This window comes from Chelonoidis abingdonii, chromosome 7 (genome assembly GCF_003597395.2).
Source record: "Chelonoidis abingdonii isolate Lonesome George chromosome 7, CheloAbing_2.0, whole genome shotgun sequence".
NCBI classification, from domain to species: Eukaryota; Metazoa; Chordata; order Testudines; family Testudinidae; genus Chelonoidis; species Chelonoidis abingdonii.
The window spans coordinates 88,841,594-88,866,045 of record NC_133775.1 but is presented as its reverse complement, the minus strand read 5'-3'; the positions used below and the strand labels follow the sequence as shown (position 1 = coordinate 88,866,045).

Sequence of the window (24,452 nt, the reverse complement as noted above, 5' to 3'; positions counted from 1 at the left end):
CCTCAGTCACAAACACCCCAGGCTCTTTCCTTTTTACCATACGTAGATTTAATCACCAGTTTCAGTTCCTACCAGAGTATACCCCATGTGCCACACAGCTTCTCTCCCAGTTCCCCTTCTGAGGTCCTCATGATTTGCTATTCCTCCCAGATATATATCTACCCAGTTACTGACCCAATTGTCTCATGAGCCCATCAATTGACACCAAGTGTCAGGAATCTTTATTAGGAATTTGCTGACTGACTCCAATCAAGACTTTAGCCTCCTCTGTGCTGTAGCAACTTCAGTGACCAGGGTGCTACAGCAGCTAACACTTCCTCACAGAATCTTTTGTTCTTCACCCTTCCTTTGTCATGGGTGCTCGAGGAGCAGAAACCATGCAATGGGCCTTTAGTGACCAAGGAAGAATGAGACTGAGAATGAAATTTGTTAGAATAACGTTGGGGTGAATATATATATATATATAGAGAGAGAGAGAAAACATCACATTTGTAGAAACCTGGTTTGGCACTTGAGAAATCCACGACCAGTAGAAAGGACTCCATTTGCAACAAATGATTCAACTAATTCTAATCTTCCCTCACTGATAAAAGCACATTGCACTTAAGCATCTGTATTAGCCAGAATAGAGCATCATCCTCGAATTATTTTCAAAGGAAGACCTCAAGAAAGAGGAGATGCAGGACCTGTTTGCACTCTTTCACACTGGCACAAATCAGAAGTAACTCCAATGAAGTCAGTGGACTTGTGTAATGATGCTGCCTCTGGCGGAACACAATTGAGAGTATCAATTCAGGACAAATTACTTAGAACAGGGCTGTTACAGCCCAAGGCTGGGTTTCCTTTACTATTAAGGCACACCAAACCAGCCAAACAGAGAGGATTTCGGTCTCACCCTACTGGCTAACCAGAAGTCATACAAGCAATTCCTCTAGACACTCAAGTTTCCCAGTATCACCATCAGTGCCACTTGTTATGGGGAGGAATGGTTATGAAAACCAATACCCCAGTATAAGAAAAAGGGTTCTCCCGATCCCAAAGGGCCAAGCCCCAGACCCAGGTCAATATACAAGTCAGATCTTACCCACAAATGACACTGTTGCCAATCCTTTAGAATCTAAAATCTAAAGGTTTATTTCTATAAAGAAAGAAATATAGATGAGAGCTAGAAATGGTTAAATGGAATCAATTACATACAGTAATGGCAAAGTTCTTTGTTCAGGCTTGTAGCAGTGATGGAATAAACAGCAGGTTCAAATCAAGTCTCTGGAGTACATCCACAGCTTGGATGGGTCATTCAGTCCTTTGTTCAGAGCTTCAGTGTAGCAAAGTTCCTCCAGAGGTAAAAAGCAGGATTGAAGGCAAAATGGAGGGGTTTCCAGGGCCTTTTATATTCTCTACCCTGTGGAAGGACACCCCTTTGTTCTTACTGTGGAAAATCACAGCAGCAAGATGGAGTTTGGAGTCACATGGGCAAGTCACATGTCCATGCATGACTCAGTCTTTAGAGGCCTACACCATTGTTTACATGTTAGTTGGAACATTCCCAGGAAAGCTCAGATGTGGATTGGCATCTCCCAAAGTTCATGGTCAGTTAAGTGTTTCTTGATTGGGCACTTACTGAGAATAGTCCTTTCTCAAGAAGCTGACCAAATGCTTCACTGAGGCTACTTGTATCTCGATGTGTTTTGATTCTAAGTACATAGCCAATACTCATAACTTCAACTACAAAAATGATACACACATACAGATAGCATAATCATAACCTTTTTATAGACACCTCACACGACAACCTTTGTACAATATTTGCTGCAAATATATAACAGTGATTGCAGCAATGATCTATATGGTCATAGTTTATGTCAACGTCACAACTTGCACTACCATCAGATTGGTGGGAGAAGAGAATCCCTCCTGAAGAGAGAGGTGATGAATTTTTTTTCATTGGAACAGGTTCTCAAAGGCAGGGTAAGATACCACTGAGAAAATGCTGTGCTGGAGCCGGGGAGGAGATTTTAGGGGAAGGGTAATTTAAACAAATTATGTGTGTGTGCGTGCACATGTGCCTACAAATATATATCCCAGCTGGGGACTGGGAATGTTTTCTGAGTATAAACACCTTTAACAATGGGAGTAGAGACTATTTGAAACTATTCCAGAACTACATAAATTAGAATCTAACGGAAGAAAATGACAAATCTCATCCTGAGAACTTTTCCCACGCATAATGACAAATGATTAGTTTCAAGTGACAGTGGGGGCTGTTTGGCTTTGGGTTTTGGAAGCCATTTGACTGAGGTAGCACTTATCTGCCTTTCTCCTAAAGTGGCTGTAATGATGACCTGAATACATGCAACTTTTATATATTTCTCATACATTGGTCTTATGTCATGCTCCTCACTTCTGAGCTTACAGCGAGGCACATATGCCAGAAGGCCAGTACCATGAAAGACATGGAATTCTGAACATTCAGGGTACGTCTACACTACTCGCCGGATTGGCGGGTAGTGATCTATTTATCGGGGATCGATTTATCACGTGCAGTGTAGACGCAATAAATTGATCCCTGATCTCTCTCCCGTCAACTGCTGAACTCCAGCTCTGCGAGAAGCAGAAGCAAAGTCGATGGGGGAGCCATAGCGTGTCACGAGGACGCGAAGTAAGTAATTTTAATTCAATCTAAGATACGTCAACTTCAGCTATGCTATTCTTGTAGCTGAAGTTGCATAGCTTAGATCGATTTCCCCCCACTCAGTGTAGACCAGGCCTAAGGGTGTGGCTACATTCACACTTTACAACGCTGCAACTTTCGTGCTCAGGGGTGTGAAAAAACACCCCCCTGAGTGCTGCAAGATACAGCAGTGTAAAGCGTCAGTGTAATCAGGGCGGCAGCACTGGGAGCGCGGCTCCCGGCGCTGCACGCTACACCCATAAAGGATGTGGTTTACATGCAGCGCTGGGAGAGCTCTCTCCCAGCGCTGGCCGCTCCGACCACACTCACACTTCAAACCGCTGTCGCGGCAGCGCTCTGAAATTCCAAGTGTAGCCATACCCTTAGACATGGGGACCAGGCCTAAGAGTAGACATGGGAGCCAGAGCAGCTCAAGAAGCTTCCGCTGGTAGATCTTCATGTCCCTTTTGCTTTTGACAAGCTCCCCCAGATGATTATCTGTTACTTCAGTGGTTTTCAAACATTTTAGGCTGTGTACCCTTTTCCAAATAATGTTTACTGTGTACCCCCATTTGAGATGGGAGGAGGCACACATCACCTCTGCCTCAGATTTCAGCATTTCCATTCAGCAACAGCTCTAGAGATTTTCAACTGGGGGGTTGTCATAAACAGATAGCTAAGGGTTAATGTTTTTTTTACCTGTAAAGGGTTAACAAAGGGAACCAAACACCTGACCAGAGGACCAATCAGGAAACAAGATTTTTAAAAGCTCAGGGAGGGAATGTTTGGGTGTGTGTCCCTTTGTCTGTGTCTCCTGTCTGTCTCTCGGCTATGAGAGGGATCTTTCTATCTTCAAGCTTCTAATCTTCAGTTTCCAAGTTGTGAGTACAAAGGTAGAAAAACAATAGGCTTTTATTGTTTTTTTGTATTTACATGTGTGTAGTTGCTGGGATGTTTAAATTGCATTTCTTTTTGAATAAGGCTGTTTATTCATATTTTTCTTTTAAGCCAATGACCCTGTATATTGTTATCTTGATAGAGAGACGCCATGTTATTGCTGTTCTTCTTTTATATAAGCTTTTCTTTTAAACCTGTTTGATTCTTTTCTCTAAGTGAGCTCTAGGGGAAGAAATCTCCCTGGCAGGATTCAGTCCTACTCTCAGGGAACAGACTGGAGGGGAAAAGAAGGAGGGGGAAGGTAAATGCCCTCTCTGTTTGTAATTCAAGGAGTTTAAGTACAGTAATTCTTCCAGGATACCCAGAGAGAACCTGGGGAGGAATTAAAGAGAAGACAAGGAGGAAGGGTGATTATTCCTTGTGGAAACTCAGGCATTGACTTGGTCCCCCAGGGAAGGTTTTGGGGAGACCAGAGTGAGCCAAACACTGGAATTTTTGGCTGGTGGCAGCGCTATCAGATCCAAGCTGGTAATTAAGCTTGGAGGTTTCATGCTAGCATCTTAGTTTCTGAACTTTAAGGTTCAAATCTGAGTAGGAAGCTATGACAGGTGTACTCCCCTCATCAGGTAGTGGAGGAACTCTTGGGGGCGGGGGGGAAGTGGCAGATGCCAGGCAGCTCAGAGAGGTAGCATCACCTCCACCCCCTGACTCACTTCAGCAGGCCACCTCGCCTGCCTGGGTTGAGGGAGGGAAGGGGGAAAGAGGGGTTGCACAGCCAAAAATTGTAACTCAATTAAGCTGAGCTGTTTGCCCTCCTGAATGTTCCTCCACATCCCCTATGGGGCACGCACCATGGTTTGAAAACTTCTGTACGAAATAAAATACGTTGTCTACCATTACAGCATTTTTCTTATGGACCCCCTGATGAGAGCCGATGTACCCCAGTTTGAAAACCACTGTCTTGCTTGAATCTGACATAGTTAATTTGAGAGATCAAGACTGGAATTTCGCATCATCTATTGCGACCCAATCCAACTCCTTTGAAATTTGGTGGAATTTCGATCCAATCCAATTCCTTTGGGCCTAGTCCGTATTCCTTGAAACTATAAAGTGGACAAGCGAGAACTCAACCCCTCTACAGCACAGTCCAGACTTGCATTCTATTCCCTCAACTTGGCCTCCACTTGCTTTGAAATTATTAATAAGCCTGAGAAGCATTTTGAGTCATGTGCAGGGCCGGCTCCAGGTTTTTTGCCGCCCCAAGCTTTAAAAAAAAAAAAAAAAAGCCATTGTGCCACCTCTTGAAAAGTGCCGCCCCAAGCACGTGGAATGCTGATGCCTAGAGCCGGCCTTGATCATGTGTCACAACCAACCAACCCACGGATCTGTCTTTGCTTCAGAATTCCATTCTCCAGTATTGCCACAGCCACTAGCTCTTTAACTGCTTTAGACTTATCTGACTGGCACGCATCACTCATACTGCAGATAGGGATCAGCAAATATTTTAGTCATCAAATGTCAGCCTGGTGCATATCCACTCGTAAAAACTTTGTTAACATGGCAATAAGAATGCAGGTACTTAGTGTGTTCGGCTCTGCGTGCCCTTCCAGACTACGAGAGCTTAATTCCCAAAACTCAAATGATGAAAAACCCAGAAATGTGCAGGTAAGGTGACCCTCCCACACAACCTTAACTCTGCCCTTTTTAATAAACAGTTCCTCAGGAAGATCACTGTGTCTTAACCCTCTCTCAGTCCCTTTGTCCAATGTGATCTCTGCCACCACTAGGTACTCCCCAGATCAATGGTGCTGCATGGACCACTGTGAGGATCCACTGTGCTGTGTCAATAAGATTTGGAATTGTGGGAGCACAGAGAAATTAGCAGATTTTGTTACTGAGGGATAAAATATAGTTATATTCTCAATGTCTCAGGTACTATTACAATCCCCAAGGGGACCGGGCCCATTTTGGGTGGCAAGTGTCACCTTAACACTGTGTGTTTTGGATATTAAACCCTCATAGTGTGGAAGGGCATGGGAACTGCTGAGTACCTGCAACCTGAACTTCATGCTAACAAAAGCTTTTGTATGTGAATTCAAACATGAGTTGCCATGGGGTATTTGGCAGGGAGGGGATGTGGACCCATTGATTGGGATCTTGACTGAGACCACCAACTCATCCGATATAGGTCACTGAGCAACCTTCACATGGGAATGACTTTCTAATCTCTACTAACTGGAGCCACATTTGAACTGATGATTTATGACCCTGAGCCATCCAGTCCCTGTTCATGTTCTAAGATGCCTTAGGGGTGCATGGATCAGCATTCACATTGCACTCCCTGTCAGTGCCCTGCCCAGGCCAGGGAAGCTAATGATCCAACTAGCGGACCAAATTTGGTGGTGAATCCTGGTCATGTGCCCCCCAAGGCATGTTGTGCATATGCTAAGAAGTTGGTTTCCTTAGCTCTTCAGCCTCTTACTTGCCTCTCTCTCTTTTGAATTCCTATAAAATTTCCCCCAGAGGGTGGGGCAGGAGTCAGTGAGCCTGAATCTCTTCTCATTCTGGTTTTACAGCAGTATAACTCCACTGACTTCAGTGCAATTGCTGCTGATTTGCTTCATTGTAATCAGATAGGTAATCACCCCCAGTGCATCTAGCTTAAGAGCCCTCTGTGTAATTATGTGGCAAAACCCTACAAAATGTAACCCTTGCTATTGGCCAGAAGATAGTAATTAAACTGTATTTAACAGCAGAGGCTTAAAGGCATAGATGGCTTGTGAAGGTCAGCTCATAAATATTACTGTCCATAATGATTCCAAAGTGCATGTTTGTTTACCTCAGTTTGTGGAGTAACACTTAAACAATAAGAGCCCGTAAAAGCTGCGGAAGTATTTATTGTATTTGTTACCATTTGTACAAACAAAGGGGTTTGAATCTGAAAAGTGCTTGCTAGTGCACTGAGTTAAGTTTTGGCAAGGAAGTGCCTGCACTGTGTAGGAGCTTTGTGAGAACCAGGCAGCACACTGAGAATTATAAACTCAAATAGAGCAAGGTGTAAGGACTCTGACAGTTGATTCTGGCATTTTGTGCACTGAGCGCTCTGACACTGGCTGGCAATTTAACAGGCGAGTAATAATACATCTTGGGGTTCCCACGGAAGACAAGCTGCTGACCTGACACCATGTGAGTCAAGTTAAAACCCTCATCACGCAGCATTCCAAGCTGTTCCTTCCATCAAGCTGTGAAACAGAACTTACCTTCTAACTGCAAATATTCGCCAGATGGTTTCAGTGTGTGTGAAGTCCTTGGTTCTCTCATGTGGTTCAAGTGCCAGATTTCTATGGACTATCTAGATTATGCTAATATAGTTGGGCTTTTCGTTTCATTAGAGAAAAAGCTAAAGAACTGCCTGTGCTGCACACAGCAGCCTGTCCGGGCCTTCTGGCCTAATACGAATTCATTTGTTTTGTGCTTTTGCAAGTGAAGCGTCTTCTCTCCCCATTTCTAGCTATGAGTTCAGAAGTCCTGAAAATAGTGTGGGTACAGAGTACAGGTAATGGACGACTCTACCATCAAACCCTCCACCAAGGTATCCCAGCATTGACCAAGAGATGCCAGCTGAGAGGGTGAGTCAAGCTCCCTTAATCTTTCTTCTAAAACTGCCCCCAAGAATATGTAGTCCATTTGTGATCTTGAGGGACAAAAATATCTTTTCAATGGCATCAGGACTGAAGAGACAAACTGACTTCATTAAGGCCACTAAACAGCCTTCAGATGGAAATGACTGTTTGGCCCACCTTGTGCCTTTGGTCCCAGGATTGGAGGGATTGGGAATAGGAGGGGCAGAATAAAATTTTCCTTTGGGCATCTTAACTGAGAATTTCCCAACTGATGGAGAAAGGAGGGTTGACTCTAAACCTTAATTTGTTTCAGTGACATATTTGACAGCGCTCGAGCTGTTCTGTAATAACATTAATGTTCTGTGTTAACCTGGTTATATATGTTTTCTGTGTAAACATGTTGATTTAGTTTAATATGAAGGATTTTTCAGGGAAAAATAGCAGGAAGGGAAAGAATCTTTTTTTTTTTTTTAGTGAGATTACAAGTTTGGTTGATAAGGGTAATAGTGTTGATGTAATAGACTTCTGTAAGCCTTTTTGGCTTGGAACTGTATGACTTTGTGTTTAAAAAAATAGAATGATATAAAATTAACATGGTGCACATTAAATAGCTGACCGATAAGTTATCAAAATGTAATTGTAAATGGGGAATCATCACCGAACAGGTGTGTTTCTAGTGAGGTTCATCAGGGATTGGTTCTTGAATCTGTGCTATTTAACATTTTTATCAATGACTGATAAGAAAACACAAAATCCTCACTGATAAAGTTTGCAGATGACACACAAGTTGGAGGACTGGTAAATAATGAAGAGGACTGGTCACTGAAAGAGAGCTCTCGATTGCTTGGTAAACTGGACAAAAGCAAACAATCTATGTTTGAATATAGCTAAATGTAAGTGTATATGTCAAGGAACAATGAATGCAGGTCATACTCACTTAAAAAATAAAGAGCTACCTATTTCATAGAGCTCGAAGGTCATCAAGTCTAGCCCCCTGACTTCACTAGCAGAACTAAGTACTGATTTTACCCCAGATGGCCTCCTCAAGGATTAAACTCACAACCCTGGGTTTAGCACACCAATGCTCAAACCACTGAGCTATTCATTCCCCCTTCCTTCCCCCTTATAGTATGGAGAACCATATCCTGAGAAGAAGTGACTGGAAAAGATTTTGGGGTCAGAGTGGATAATCAGCTGAACATGAGCTCCCAGTATGACACTGTGGCTAAAAGGGCTAATGTGATTCTTGGCTGCCTACAACAGGGGAACCTCAGGTAGCCGGAGAGAAGTTATTTTACCCTCTGTATATGGCACCAGTGCGACCACTACTGGAATACTGTGTCCACTTTTGGTGTCCACTATTGAAGAAGGATGTTGATAAATTGGAGAGCATTCAGAGAAAAACCATAATTTAAAAATGATTGATTAAATTAAATTAAATGACTTAAATTAAAAAACTCTAATTACAAAAAGAGAAAACCTGCCTTGCAATGATAGACTCAAGGAGCTCAATCTATTTAGCTTAACAAAGAGAAGGTTAAGGGGTTCCTTAATTACAGTTTGATTCGATAATGGGCTGTTCAGGCTTGCAGAGACAAGTATAATCTGATCCAATGGTTGGAAGTTGAAGCTAAATTTGGACTGGAAATCAGACATACATTTTTAACAACGAGAGTAATTAACCATTGGAACAATTTGTCAAGGGTGATGGCTGATCATTGGCTATTTTTTAAGTCAAGATTGGATGCTTTATTAAAGACACACTCTGGGAATTCTTTTGGAGATGTTCCATGTCCTGTGTTACGCAGGAGGACAGACTAGATCAGATGGTCCCTTCTGGCCTTGGAATCTCTGAATGTCTCAAGACAAGTTACCCCTCAGTAAACACTTAAGAGTTAAGAGACAATGTCTGAACTATGAGCTTTGAAAATTCTCTACTTCCTGACTCCAGCCAACTTAGAGAACTAGTTTTGATGAGCAAGGCCGAAGTCCAGGAGCTCACAAGAACAACAGAACTCTGGCTATATTAAAAGGGACTCTCTCTCAAGAGATTTGGAGATATTTTGGGGAATTGGACTAAGATGTAGCCACCTGCTGAGGTGTCTGGAAAAAGTTTGGCCTGTCTAGATTGCCACCAGGGAATGGCAGGGCTTTAGGTAACATAGACATGAGTGTAGCCTGCATGTTGTTAATCCTCTTTCTCTAATGCTTTTTCTTACTGTTAAAATGAACTGTACTTTGATTTCAAGAAGGCTGTCTGGTCACTGCACAAAAACTGCTTGCAGGCTCCCAAAGGGAAGAATCACAGTAATCTGAATTCTCTTGAACCTGTGGGGTAAGCACGATTGATCAACGGGGTGCTGGAGCCCAGGGTGCCGGCCGCAGTCCAGCACTAAGAGCAGCAGACTGGTGGAATTCTACCTGATGCTAGGTAAAGGGGTGACACCTGAGGGGGTGCCTTCACAGAGAGCACAAAGGGGACAGAGGTGCTGCTGGCTCTGTAACTGAGGCACTGTATTTGCTGTGGCTGACTCTAGTGTCCTCAAAAGAAATCCAGGCTGATTTCAAAGGCAGGTTCAGAACCAAAATACTTTGATTATAAATAGCTTTGCAATGTGCTTCAGAGTGACTGGGGGAAAAAAAAAAACATAGTCCCTGCTCTGAAGAGCTTTCAACCTAAATTAGATATACTTAGAATACGATAAAGAAGATAAAGAAACAAAGTAGAGAAAGCACAGAAATAATACTCAGTGTGTAGGTATTACTTTTCTTGCATTTGCTTACATGTTAGAGGTTATTTTTAACCTCTATTTTCATCCCTCCATTTGAGCATCACAACTTCCTCTAGTTTATTTTAGCTAGACACATGGAAAGAGGTTTCCACTGTTTATACTATGGAAACCACAACAGGAAAAGGAGGATTAACAAGCTCCATCCTCAGGTGCATCTGAGATCTGGCCTCATCTGAGGGCTGAGAAGAGGTGGCAGAGGTACAGTTATGCCACGTTTCCACACCTTGCTAGCCTGGTCTTCTTTGGTCTCTGATATACATTAGAGCAGCTAGAGCATTATGTCAATTAGAGTCATTCAACTGGCCAAGGATCAGGTGGAACTCTGTGCATTTTGATCCCACCTCCTGGTTTTCCCGTCATGCCACCTGCATGCCCTCATCCTGCAGGAATTCTCAACTGCTTGCTTAAGGCAGTTTAATGTCCTTTTCGTGCTGCTGTTGCAGGGCAAGATTAAGCCCAATGACTCCATAATTGTCTATTCATCCTTGTTTTCCCGTGACAATTATATCAGTACAGATTGGAGGGAACTAGATAACACATTGTAGAGCATGGTGGGGTGTGTGAGAGAGCACTGCCAATGATCTGAGAATGGGAATCCCCAAATGCTTGCTGCTGCTTTCTTTCCCTTTTTTTCCTTCCTCCCAGACTTCTTTATCTGTGTACAGTTGCTGGGATCCAGTAGCTCATCAATGAGGTCAAGCACTCCTGTTGAAACTATTACCCAAAGTAGGATTTTGTATCCCTTCAAAAACAAGTGTGCAGCAATTACAAGGGAGCAAAAGGTGTTAATGGACTTTGGCTTAGAACCAGACCATATGTGCAGATATCTTTCCTGCACTGATACATAATTTCTCCTGGGGGAATTTTGCATCACTGCGCGTGCACAGAATTCATGGCCTCTGCAGATTTTTTGCATACCTGCAGAAAAATGACTTCTGTTGGGGAAGCAAACGGAAGCTGCAAGACCAGTCATGTGCCTGCTCCCTGGCAGTGCAGACTGGTTGGCTTGGGCATGCAGAGCAGCCAGTAGAGATGTAAATCACCACCTGAGAGGGGTCTTGGTAGTCATGTGTGTGAGAGAGAGACATTCTGTCCCTCTCGCTTGCTATTGCAGCATGCTCAGCATGGAGAGGCAGGGCTTTGGGGGTATTTCTGAAGAGGTAGGCATGGGACAAGCTCTGTCCCCTCAGGCAGAGGAGAATGCAGCAGCCCGCCTCCTTAGTGAATTATTACCATTGTTGTTAGTGAATTCCCAAAGGAGTATAAAACAGGTGTAAAAATTTTAAGGCTCCTTTACATTGCCAGAGTGGTGTAAAGGAGCCTTATGGTAAAGGACAGTATGGCCTTGTAAATGCTTATGGTGCTTTAGTGATTAGAATTGGTCTAAATTTTTGGACTGAAAACATTTCCTGTCAAAATGTGCTCCATGAACTATTTGCGACTGAGCTTTTTGGAGATGGTCAGTACCCAGTATAAATTGTGAGTTTGAGTCCCCAACCCTCATTTGCTCTTCAAAAGCCTATGATGTAACGCTGAGCATATGGCTGCATATATTTGTTGACTAATAGTTAGAAGTAAAGGGTCAATACTAGCTACATTACTATTAGGCAGATGGGGTTTGGTGATTTCCTCCATTGCTCCCCACTCCCATTCTCCATCCACTGTATTGTAGTTTAAATAAATTACCAAAATAATTGAAACTAGCTGGATTATATTACATTATTTTGACCAAAAAATGCAGAATTTTAAAATATTGTGCACAGAATTTTTATTTTTTTGGTGCAGAATTCCCACAGGAGTAACATAATGGCTTTTCATAGCCTAGCATTTTGAGGCTATAATTAGTGATTTTCTTGCTTGCAGATTAATGCCTCGATTCATTGCTTTTATCATTCTGTTCTATTTACAAAGCAAGCTGATGGTATTCTTTTTAAAACTGCTGTTTTATTATGGCATTTACTGATCTTTGGTCTAAATCCTTAATCTGATTAAACATCGACCCTGTTGCACTAAGTAACAAATTACCATGAAAGCTGAAATAACTCACATGTTACTGAACTATGCAAATAGGCTCATGGACTCTGTAGTGGGCTCTATTTACAGGGCTGCCATCTTTAGGGAAAAACAAATCTTAAAATGTTGAAGTGTCTTTCGCTGGGGAGAAGGGGCCTACACTGTCTGCTCTGGAGGGTGAATGCATCTTCTTAGCCACACAGTAATGCCAATGTGCCTCCCACTTCCACCATTTCTCAGCTGCAACCTGAATGGACCACCCATCCCTAGGGTTATAAGGGAGTTCACACCTTCATCGTCCATTTAATCTGTGATCTTTCTGCTGAGATTGCCAATGAAGATGCTAATTCTTCTGTAATGTGATGGCAGCTTTTGTGATGCAGACCTCTAGCCGCAAGAACTGAACTGAGAAAAAAACAAAACAAACTCCCCCAGACACTACCATTCAGTTCATACAGGCCACTGCACAAACCAATTGAGTTAGGAAGGATTCAGTCACTTCCAGCCTGGGTCAGATCTGAAGTAGCAACCTAGAGGTGACAGAATTTGCACCTGTTAGTGAGTCACTGTTAACTGCAGGGCTAGCATCAAATCAGGCTGAAACTTCCCAACCCACAAAGCCTCAGCAGGTAGAGCCCACACTCTGCAAAGAGTATTGAGAGATTTGTAGCTGAGATGGCAGTGGGATCTGTTCCCTTTCATCTTGCACTGCTGATGGAGAGGATCAGTAAGATTGTGTTCTGCTGGCAGACCAGGGACATGGAGAAGATGGAGTCTGGTACATTCCTTTGCTGAGTGGAAGATCATTACGGGTGTTTGTATTATAGTAGCATTTGGAGTCTCTAACCCAGTGGTTCTCAAACTTTTGTACAGGTGACTCCTTTCACATAGCAAGCCTCTGAGTGTGACCCCTCCCTTATAAATTAAAAACACTTTTTAAAATATATTTAACACCATTATAAATGCGGGATGCAAAGTGAAGTTTGGGGTGCAGGCTGACAACTCACAACCCCCCATATAATAACCTTGCGACCCCCTGAGGGGTCTCAACCCCCAGTTTGAGAATCCCTGCTCTAACCTCATTGCGCTAAGCGCTCTACAAACACATAGTAAGAGACAGTCACTGAGCTTATGTTCCAAGTAGACACAGGAGAGGAGAGGATACAAGCACAGAAAGGGGAAGTGACTTGCCCAGGTCACCAGTAACAGGTGGTATAGCCACCCATGTGTTTACTGGACCACGTTGCCTCTCTGTAGACCACAAGAGATGTTCTCAAGCGGATTTATTCTCCTCTTCTAGAAGTTCTCCTCTTCCAGAAGTTGGTCCAATAAAAGATATTACCTCACCCATTCTTGTCTCTCTGACATCCTGGGACCAGCCTTGCTACAGCAACACAGCCTATAACAGTGGAAGTTCTTCTCCTCTTGACTTTCATAATGTTGTCTTGTGAACGGAGCCTCTTTCTGACTTACTTTTCACCAGGGGTAGGGAAGTATCTCAGGCAGTGCTGAGCACCCTCTTTTCTCATTGATTGCAGTGGGAATTTAAGGTGCCCAGCATATTGCAGGAAGAAGCCTAAAATCTCAGAGTCTTTAGAGAGAACTTGTAAAAATATCCCTCATGGTATTAGCCATGCAACTTTCAGCAATGATGCAACTTTTATCACTTCTAGTTTGAAGGGTATGCTTGTCCCAAATCTAAGGAACCAGATGGAATTTACAGCCACCATTTCATCATCAGCATCTAGATACAATGATGACTGCCGCATTACAAATAATGTTATGAACACATCCTATAAAAATGGGATTACAAAGGTGACTTCAAGCAAACAAATTATGAATCAAGCTTCAAGGAAGTTGGAAAATTAATCCTAAAAAAACCCCAAACCAAACAATTTCTGGAGAGAACCTGGACCTGCAGGATGGTTTGGGGAACATTTTGCACTGAAATCTGTTCGGACATTAAAACAAGCAGCGGATTGTGTCTCGTCACACTTGCTCATATGGGCAGTTCTCAGAAAAGGCAAAATGCAGACATCAAGCGTTTTCTGTCCCAGTAAATGGGTTTTTGTTTCCTTATCTCAGGTCCCTTTAACCATTAATGTATTTATAGCATGAATGTTTCTGCAAGTTCTCTTCCCTGCCCCCTCCCTTTTGTTATCTTTTATACTGAATGATCTCAAGGTCTGGTAATCCTAATGCTTCCTCCTGGATGGGATCCCATCCCAGGGAGGGGCTGTTTGCTTTCTAGGAGTACTGCATCTCGGTCCAGAGTTGAGAGACGTGATGAGAGTCAGAGAGAAATTATCATCCATGTTACCACCCTACACACACATCCCTCAAAACATCTGCAGTGTTGGTCATAGATAATTAATTTACCTTCTTTCTCAGTCCCCACTGCTTAACAAGAATCTCCATTAGCTGTTAGTGGCATAGTGCCTTTGACACATCTAACCCTCAGAGAAGAGTGGTGCATAGATAAACATAGATATAAACAATAGCCATTTCATCCCATTAGTATTTATTTAGTATTTGCATGAGAGTAGAGCCCCAGACCACAACCCATTGTGCTAGGTGTTGTACAAACACAGAAACACAAATAAAAGGCAAGCCCTGCCCACAATCTAAATAGGGACAAGATGTGGCAGACTGGTGTTGAATATAATTAGGGTGACCAGATATCCTGTTTTTAAAGGGACAGTCCCATTCTTTGGGATTTTTTTTTATATAGGTGCCTATTACCCTCCACCCTCATCCTCTTTTTTCACAGTTGCTATCTGATAACCCTAAATATAATTGGGGGTGGAATTGGGAAAAGAAAAGGAGAGAGTAACAGAAATACAAGGTTTCATATATTACAATTTGGAGGTTTCAGTGGATTTTGTTCTTTTTTAACTAAGGTTAGTGAACAAGAGATATTACTTGAATTACTACTAGGCCACATCTAGCCAGTTGCAATGTGGCCCATTAAACGCTCCCCTAGTTCGGGAGTAGGACATGCATACTGGGCCATGGAGAGGGCTTCTGGTTTTTGGTTTGTGTTTATTTTTTGGCAACTTTTGTGCCTTTCAGCTCCTTCAAAAATGGATTTTTATTGGTTTACTTCACTGCTGACTGCATAAATATCAGTAAAAACCGGTTGTTTCATTAGCAATGAAATAGACATTTTTTCAAACACCCATATAAAAGCTTTTTAAGGCAGTCTCAAGTAGTATTGGTTTCCTATGGGCCCAATTCTCTCCTACCCTGGACACTGTGTCTTAATTCACATCATCTGCAAAAGGAATGCAAAATGACACCAAACCACATGGTAGCATTTTAAACCCACTTTCCACTTGTGTAAATAACTACACAAGATGCAGAGCAGTAATGAATCAAGCCCTATTCATAATGTGTAACTTGCACACAGAAACTACTTACGAAGCTGCTGCTTTGTTTGATCCGGAACTGAACCATGGAGACAATTATCAGGAAAAGGGTACTGGCCGGAATGTACTGCAGGCATTCGGAACAAGGTGTGAATTCCACTTAAAGTCCCTGTAAGGGAAACTTGCCATCTTCCGTTTTTATTTCCCCTAGTAGAACGCTCCAGATCTTTTATAATTGTTATCCATATAATATTTTTCTCTAATAATTCCTTATCTGTAGACCATTCACTACAACATTTTGGTAATTGAAATTCTATGCTTCATTGGTTAAGTTCGATATGAAGTGCAGGTCATAGGCTATTTGTTTTTTTCCTGTTTAACCCTGAGAATCAAATGTCCAGCATACATAGTCACAATTCAAATTTGCTTTCTATGCATATTGTCCAATATTCATTGAAATTTGCTGTTTCCATGAACTTTCCTGACAACAAACTGGGTTGTTAGAATATTCCTGGCATGTGAGCCCAAAAGGAGCATGAATGCAGTCAAAGAGCATTTGTTTTAAAATGTGAGTAAGTGTTTGTAGAATTTTTGGGCAGTATTCACCCCGCTCTCGTTTTCAACAGTTTGGTAAGAAGAAGAAATTATGTTCTGTATTTTATGTTCTGTATTTTATCTTATGTAATTATGTTTTATATTTTAAGACAGAAAATGGAGGTTGATAGGTTTTATTGCAAAACCAAATATCAGTACAATCACTCTTCCCTCCAAGTTGTTAGTGTCAGGTATCTCCTAGCCAAATAGTTCCGGGTAAGTAGGCATTCAGCTACCTCAGGAGAGTCTTTTTTTTGCTCTCGGCTGCCTTTGTCATGCAGGGCTTCTCTGAACAGGGATGTTCGGGAATGTTAAGATGAATTAACTGAAGGTGTGAAGTTAAAGTGCATCAACCCCTTAGTCAGTTGCTCTTCTTCAGAAGTAAAGTGGCCAAATTAGTTTGCTTTAGGTAAATACCCTTTGAAGGATTAATGTGCTTAGTCACTGTGTGCCTTAGTCTCCCCCATCTGTAAAATGGGGATAATAGCACTTTTCTACCACACAGGGGTGTTGTGAAGATATGCACATTGAAGATTATTACAGTAATGGGGGCCATATATGTACCTTAGATAGGTAGAATTGGACAATTCTCTGTTAAGGAGCACCTTTTGGCCAATCCTTAGCTGGTGTACATTGGCATCAATCCACAGTGAAGCACCAGCTGAGGAAGACCTGGCCCTCTATGCTGACGCAGGATAACAAGTAGTTGCAACTTCCAAATGACTATAATTATTTATCTGTTTATGTTTATGCAACCCATGGGTGAGTGTATGTTACAGGACCCTTGCTGTGCTCTGCCACAGAGGATGTGAATAGTTACATCATCCTGCTAGAGAACTTTGGCTCTTTAGCTGTAGCAGCTCATGTGTTTAGCACTGGAGAAGCCAGGTTCATTCCCCCATGTGTCGACCAAGAAGGTGGTGGTCACATTCACTTATCATATTTATACATCAGTTGCTATTTATAGGTAACACAAAGCTCCCACATCCAGCGTGGCTTGGACTGAGCAATGTTTGCTGGACAGCAGGCTGTTGATTTTAATGGGAGATTGTTTACAGCATCGAGGCATGGCTGAGTGGGAAATTACAATCTGTAAACATTGCCGAGAGAAGAATGAATACTATTTATTCAGCATAATACAGAGCAACGGTGGGGCTAGTCAAACAGCAGTTAGCAACAGGTCGTGCTATAATTAGTGACTCAGTTTCTGTTGGCTACCTCTTACCCACGCCATCAGTAAGTCATCAAATATTGAGGGCAAGTGGAGGAGCAAATATATCAGACAACAGTGAGAAGTGTTTGGGGACGTGCAAGCTCCTTTTCTTTTCCTTATTTATTCTGGCAGTTAAGGTTTTGAAGTGGCACTTAGTTCTCCATTACTTGCGTGAAATCTGAACACAGTCTCCAAAGTGCTTACTAAAGAGAATAAAGCACCTTTGAAAAGAGCTTCAGATCTCACTGATTACAAAGGAGTATCCTTCTTCCTCCTTCATTACAATGGGGAAAATAATAAAGTTGTATTTCTCATGCACAGGTGTATATTTTACATCTGTGGGTTGTTGGTTTTTTTGTCGCTGTAGCTGCTATTGTGCAAATTTTCTTTCCGTAGTTCTGTTGAGAATGGCTGAAAATCTTATCTTAGCTAGATGGGCTCTGAGATTTCAGTACTTTATCACTAAAGGAAAGATGCTTGATATCAACATCAGCTATGGGTTCAAGGATTGTTATTGTATTTTTCCTTTTAGAGAGTGAATTTCTATGTTTAAGAAAATGAAAGATTGATAGCTCTGGGTAGAGGCAGCTGAGTAGCTGCTGGGTAAATTCCATTCATCTTACTCCTAGATAGACCACTCAATCCTGACATGTAAAAACGTATGTCCTCCTAGCCTCAGATCCCCTCAGAGCTCTACCAATGCTTCTGAATCCTGCCCTTCCAGTCCTGGACCTTCCACAGTTTAGCCAACATACCTCAATCTGACATGCTGTTCTATCATATCATCAATATTCACAGATCTTGACTCTTCTCCTGGCCAAGTTCAGCAGAAACCTGATGAGGCTGTAGAAATATTTTTGCGCAATGTGTCTGTTTGTCTGCTATGCAAACAGTTCTCACTGTCACTGAGACATTTCTCTGTGTTATTTGGTATGATTAAAAACTGGCCCTACAGTCCAGTTGGCCCAGTTTTGTGCATCCAATAACTAAGGTTTTGGCAGCCCCTCTGATATTTGCCAATGGGAGTCACTCTACCTTGAATGATCTCTTAGAATATGTGCTCTAAATAATCTGTTCCACCTTGCATTTAGCTGTGACGCTTGGAGTACCTTTCCCAGACCTGAGGAAGAACTCTGTGTGGCTCGAAAGCTTGTCTCTCTCACCAATAGATATTACTTCACCCCTCCTTTTTCTCTCTACTGGAAATCTCCATCAGTGTGGTCTAGCTGCTGCTCTGCATAGTCAGCATTGGCAAACCCAACACACATTGAATCGATGTCAGTGCTTTCAAAGAACGTGGCCATAGTAATGTCACCAGTGATGGGCATTTGAGGGCAGGGGAGCTGGAAGAGGGCAGTTTGCACAGTTGTCCTTGCAAATCTACATAATACATGCATGGAAAGGGTGAGGGAATGGAATGGAATGGAATGGAGCCCCAAACTCTGCACCCTCACAATGTAGTTAAATCTATGTCCCTTGGATCAGATTTATTGGTGTCAAGGCAGAAAAAACTGCAGGAACCTCTGAACCCAGCCTCTCATATCTCCCCCCAATAAAATCCCTCTTTCAGCCCAAATCCCATTATGGAAACTGCTCACGGACATGGATCCTGAAAATTCCCTTCATTATCCAAACCCTGTTACCAAGACTAATTCGTTGCTTCAAATTCTATTCAAATCTTCAAGGATTTTGACTATGTATCAGCATCCCTAGAGAGCAGTTCATCTTCACAGAGGTCTATGGACAATGAATTAACCTTCCCCACCTTCTATGAGGTAGGCAGGTACAAACATCCCTATTTTAGCCAGGGAGACTGAAAAAGAGACACAAAGTGGCCTGCTCAAGACCAAACAGGGAGTCCTTGTCAGAGCTTGGATTAGAAGTACCGGAGTCCTTGGCTTCCAGTTCTGTGATGTGTCATCATCATAATTACAATGAGTAATCGCAGTAATAACCTGCATATAACACCGTGGGTCTATATTGTATTTCCCAATGGGAATGAAGATATGATATCTCTCCTGAGGAGTATATCTCTAGATTACACCTAGAAACACTTTCCCAAGCACATCTCTCATTATGTGTAGCAATAGAAACTTTACACCTGCTGTTCCAGTTGTGATGTAATCACATGTCCCCAATCTGTTTGCATCTCATTGGGACTTTGGCTGCATTCTGGCTGGCTCAGACATTTTTATTACTATTAGACTTCTGATGTTTAGTCCTGTTGAATTTTCAAGTCATTGTTTTCCCTGTGTCTCGCCCTGCAGATGTAAAATAAACAGACAGTTAGCAACCCAGTGCATCAACAACACACAAAGAGATGCTGTCACCTCACCTGCTGCAGATGGTCACTCAGGGGGCAACAGAGTGGGGCGTGTAATACAAAGTCTAAGCACTGAAAAAAATAACTGAGATTGATGCACCAACTAAGGTAATTTTCCAGGAGTTATTAGCATCCTGTGCTGAGCTAGCCTTGCAGCTAGATTTGAAAAACTCGCCTTTGTGGAAGTGCACATTCCTGTGCATGTACTGTCTAAGAGCAGAGAAATAAATATCATTCATTGAAATAAACTGAGAATAAACCATGCTGCATTTTTACCTGCCAGATATTTAATTCCTGTGGCCAAATATAACCATTGCCTAGACTGCTATTTCAAATGATTAGCCATCCATGCAAAATATATATATGGGTGCATCTCTCATTAATTTCAGCAAGAAGAGGCAGCGTGGCCCACTGGAGAGAGCCCTGGAATGAGAGTCAGGAATCTTGAGTTTTTCTTTCTGGCTCTGCCCTGGATATACTGTGTGATCTTCGGCATATGGCTTCCCTTCTCTGAGCCTCATTTTCCCCAGCTGGAAAATGATACTGACTCATCCTTGTGAAGAGCTTTGAAATCAATGGATTAAAAGAACTAGGTGTTATGAAACCTTAACCAGTTTGAACAGCAATAAAGTCAAGACGAAACAAAATTAATAAGTTAATACTAACTTCACAAGACTTGAGTCATGCACCTAGCCTCAGTTCATTGAATGGATCTATTTGCATGACTAAGGGCCACTCAAGGGAGTGAAGGTTTGCAAGACACAGCCTGTATTTAGAGATAGCTGTCTGAATGCTGTCTGTTTCATGAACTCATGATTATTTGTATTTGTAAATCATGTCCTATGGTAAAGGCTGATTCCTGCAGTTTCCCCATCCCAGGAAAGAGTTGAAGGATTGTTCCTTTGTGAGTGAAAGGTACATTGGATTTTTAGAATAACTTCATTGTGGGTAGTTTAGATTAACTACCCACAGTGCAATGCTCCGAAATCGACGCTAGCCTCGGTACATGGACGCACACCACCGAATTAATGTGCTTAGTGTGGCAGCGTGCACTCGACTTTATACAATCTGTTTCCTAAAATTGGTTTGTGTAAAATCGGAATTATCCTGTAGTGTAGACATACCCTTTGAATGGTCTAAAAGAATTGGCTTGGCAGGGGGAACGTGACTCTAATGCACTATCTGTCTTCCCTGACCTTAAGTCCTTCGGAGATCGAAGGGTCTCTAAGCTGTGTCAGCTGCAGTGGTCCTGCAGGAACTACAGTGCTGGCTGAGGGTCAGGTAGAGCTCCATGAGCTCCAGTTTTCCTGCCACTGGCTATGCCTCTGACCTTTGGCTCTCCACTGCTACAGAGAGCGGGAGGAGTGGGCAGCACAGAGCTGGCTGCACTGGTTTTACACTATTGGAGGAATGGCCCATATATAAGCCAGCAGACTCATTTTCTGGCCAGTGCATCACACTTAGCAGCCATGGGATTTTAGTCCTTGTTCTTCAGGGTTTGAGTTTTAATGCTTCACTATAAGAGCTCAGCATATAAATCTGGCCCTTTCTCCTGACCCAGGATCCCCTTCAGGAACCTATCTGCTCCCTGCAAGTCTCAGTCCCTGTCCCCAGGCCCTTTGCCTGGGAATTAAGGAAAGTCTCTTCACTCCCTTCGGCTGGAGCTTTCCTCTGACAGACTGGGTTCTAGCCTGCTCTCTGCAGGACTGCACTCCCAGACCCTCTGCCTAGGAGCTAAGGAGAGTCCCTCTGCTCCCTCCTCATCTCTTGCTCTCTGAACTCAGGCTACACTTTGTATCCCACTGGGCCTGGCTTTCACCATCTTCTATCCTATGATCTTGGGACTTATTCCCTTCACCTGGGAAGGTGAGCTGAGCCCCAGTCCCTTAAATGGCCCACTCAGCCTGTGACACTGCATCGGTGGAATCTTTGTAGGGCAGTTTTCTGGATGCCAGACCAGTACAAAGTGGCCACATTAGGGGCTGAGTACTGAGCCTGTGATGCCATCTTAACAGCTTCCCCATAGGAAATATTGTGTAGTATGGCTGTTGTTCTCTGATCATGGGCAGATAACACCAAGGCTTTCCTGTAGCCATTTATCCTCTAAATTATTAGTATTTACAATGACTGAACAAGAGTCCTTGCTATGAAAACATTTGGAAGGATCTCTGTTCTCAGAGAGGATCAGAGAAGTATATGGTGAAATATAAGTTTCATAAAAAATACCCCACAGATTTTCTGCTTACACATTTTTTTATCTGCCGCAGACCTCTGTGTATTTTTCTCTTTCTTTGTTATAGCACTGGAGAAAGACATGCTCTGTTTCGGGTTCGTTGATCAGCTAATTCTCCCCACCCCCTTTTAGTTTAAATAAAGTGAACTACAAACAGAATGGGTTTGTAAGATTATGCTCACCTAATTTTCTGTCTGAAGAATCTGTTATTTTGTAATGAAGGGTGAAGAAGTGCACAAATGTGAGTCTGTCTGGTTGGTTGCATGTACCATAGCTCAGAGCTTTGGGGATTTATCTCAACTGAATGCTATGATCCATTCAAAAAACAAAAACTCAGTGAAGATGCAGAATATTCAGCATTGAGGTCATGCAGTTTTACAATTCAATAATAGTGATGTCAGAAGAATTCTTAGGAAAAGCATCTGGAAGATAATTCCTTCTGCAGAGCTGTCCATCCAATCATGCTGCCAAACACACAATTATCAGTGTGGTCATCCAAAATTAATAAATGCATTTTAGAAATACAAAGTGAGTGAGGTAATATCTTTTATTGGACCAGCTTCTATTGGTGAAAGAGACAAGGTTTCGCACTTACACAGACTAGAAGAATGAAAGTTTGTCTCTTTCACCAACAGATGATGGTTCAATAAAAGACAATACTTCACCCACCTTGTCTCTCTAATATCCTGGCCCCAACACAGCTACAAGAAGATTGCAAATGAATTTTAAACAGTTCAAACTTTGAGCTTAAATTATTGCCAATGTTCTTTTTTAAAGCTATAGAGTCAGAGAACCTCAACAGATGTAATTCAGTTTAGTTCCACTGAAGTAATTTCTCATGAGTTGTTGTAAGATATTTCCGAGGGCCTAGTCCTATGAGAAGCTAAGTATTGTCATTTCTCACTCAACTCAGTGAACTCAAGAACCTCACAGAAGATGAATCACACCTCACGGAATCAAGCCAAAGGTCTTGAGTTTATTTCCTGCTTTTGGTTGCTAAGCTCCTAATCTAGCTTGGGACAATGATAGAAATGTTCTGTGTTTGTACGATAGCTAGCACAATGGGGTCCTGCTTTATGATTAGAGCTCCTAAACGCTATGGTAATGCAAATAAATAATAATAATGATAACAAAAGAGCCAGGTTAACATTATTACAGCACTACAAAATTGCAGTCATGCATGGCATCTTGATGGAAAGGGGTATGCATCCAGTATTACGAGTAAAGAATATGGCAAGAAACTGGCAATGGTGCTAATAGGAGGGAAAGTGCAAACATAAACTAAGCCAGTGGTTCCCAAACTTGTTCCGCTGCTTGTGCAGGGAAAGCCCCTGGTGGGCTGGGCCGGTTTGTGTATCTGCTGCGCCCGCAGGTTCGGCCGATCATGGCTCCCAGTGGCCGCAGTTTGCTGCTCCAGGCCAATGGGAGCTGCTGGAAGCAGGAGCCGCCGCTGTGGCCACTGGGAGCCATGATCAGCCAAACCTGCAGACGTGGCAGGTACACAAACGGGGCCGCCAGGGGATTTCCCTGCAGAAGCAGCAGAACAAGTTTGGGAACCACTCAACTAAGTCATGTGGTCTGCAGTGAAGTCTGTGCTCCTGTGGAAAGTGAAATCAGGACTCCTTCAGGATTGCTGATCTACCTTGACTCTTTGTTCCCCTTTCTGTCACTGGTGAGGCAGAGCTATGAAGGAGGGCATTTGACACAGTGTGTGAATCAATCTAAATCAGAAAAGGAAAGGAGACAGGTACTGCTTGCACAGCCGGAAGGGAGACTAGTAATAACAACAGTAATAATACATTTTAAAATGGCAGGACTGGGGGTGACTCTGGGCTCTAGGGTAACATTTTCATTAACTGTTCTTTCAAGTGTGGCAATTGTTGGAATTATCACTTGTCACACTTAGAACAACATATTTGTGTTCCCATGACAGGACGGATGCTCGCTTCAGTCTAAGTGAGAGATTCCCCGGCTTGCTCCCTCTGTTCTCTAGCCAGCGTTGACTAGTAGGAAGTGTTGCTTTATAGACAATGGACCAGATTATACTGGTGTAAATCTGGAGAAAATTTTGTTACTCCACCTTCACATCTGTGCCAGGGGGAGCAGCATTTGGCCAAGCATGTCTTTTGTAATACTAACCTCTGGCACAAGGCTGTCTCTGAATAGAGTTCATTTTAAATATATATTTTACCAAATAATAATTTATTACAGGTAATTGATAATAGCAAAGTTCTCAGCTATACAAGATAACAACATACAGCTGCATTGAACTGCAATAAGCTTTGGGTTATAGTACATATACATGTGGTACTGATGTAATAAAAGGGCTCTGTCATTTGTTTTACTCAGCCCATCTCATTTGCTCCATCTTTTCTTCAATACCTGCCATTAGATTTTTAAACTAGTGAATGTTTCCATTTCTCTTAATGCATTCATTCCACATTTCTGCAGTGGGTGTTTTCTTTTCCAGCTAAACAATGAAATACATGTAATTGACTGCAGTTACTACTTATCTTTTGTTTGACTTGTTGAACATGTTTATCTGCATGGGTGTTCTTGCAATTCACCTTGCAATGCCATCCAGTTTCTCTGGTAATACTAAGGAAGGGAAATTTACAATAAACTACCGATAAAGTTTATGACAAATGTCAGTGAACCAAAATGCTGTACAGTAGCTCTGAAGTTTCCTTATGACTTTCCAGCAAAGGCTGACTCGTTGGAAAGC

General features: G+C 42.4%; 1 protein-coding gene across 4 annotated transcripts in view; it reads left to right on the top strand.

Moving 5' to 3' along the window:
* HTR4 (5-hydroxytryptamine receptor 4) overlaps window positions 1-24,452 on the top strand; it is a 241,880-nt gene that overhangs the window by 38,783 nt on the left and 178,645 nt on the right. For 3 of the 4 annotated variants that reach the window (XR_012656299.1, XM_032794387.2, XM_075068092.1), the window contains exon 1: window positions 7,113-7,197. The exons of the other annotated variant lie outside the window; for it this stretch is intronic. The gene's annotated coding sequence lies outside the window, so the exon portion shown is untranslated. Of the gene's footprint in view, window positions 1-7,112; window positions 7,198-24,452 lie in introns of those variants that run through there. 4 annotated transcript variants of the gene reach the window in all.